The following is an 827-nucleotide window of genomic DNA, read 5'->3' as shown; positions in this document are numbered from 1 at the left end:
TTAACTTTGAGAAATGCCATTTCATGGTAGAGCAGGGTGTATTTCTAGGCCATATAATCTCTGAAAAAGGTATTGAGGTTGATCCTACAAAATTGGATGTTATTTCACAGCTTCCTTACCCCTTATGCATGAGGGAGATTCGTTCTTCTTTGGGCCATACAGGATTTTACAGGAGGTTCATCCAGAATTCCTCCAAGATTACAATTTCTCTTTCAAAGCTGCTGCAAAAAGATGTTGAATTCAACTTTGATGAGGACTGCAAGGAGGCTTTCAACTTCCTTAAAAAAGCCTTAACCACCACACCAATTATCCAACCTCCAGATTGGTCAATACCCTTTGAGCTGATGTGTGATGCCTCAAATTATGCAGTGGGAGCTGTCTTTGCACAGCGGGTTGGTAAAGTCCCTCATGTCATTTATTATGCTTCTCGGACTTTAGACACTGCACAATCCAATTACACCACAACTGAAAAGGAATTGTTGGCCATAGTGTTTACATTAGATAAGTTCAGATCATATCTGTTAGGATCAAAAGTTGTGGTGTTCGCTGATCATTCTACTTTGAAGTTTTTTCTAAAAAAGACAGATTCTAAACCCAAGCTAATAAGGTGGATGCTCTTACTTCAAGAATTTGACTTCAAGATTAAAGATAGAAGTGGAGCACAAAACTTGGTAGCAGACCATTTAAGCATAATAGAGGGAGTCCCTGAACTCATTCCCCTCAAGGATGATTTCCCTGATGAACAACTCTTAGAGTTGTGCACATCACATATACCTTGGTATGCTGATTTGGTTAATTTTTTGGTTGCAGGAGTTTTCCTTATAAAT

This window comes from Abrus precatorius, unplaced genomic scaffold (assembly GCF_003935025.1).
Source record: "Abrus precatorius isolate BTA unplaced genomic scaffold, Abrus_2018 Scaffold6, whole genome shotgun sequence".
NCBI lineage: Eukaryota > Viridiplantae > Streptophyta > Magnoliopsida > Fabales > Fabaceae > Abrus > Abrus precatorius.
The sequence above is the reverse complement of the archived record's forward strand: the minus strand, read 5'-3'. Positions refer to the sequence as shown.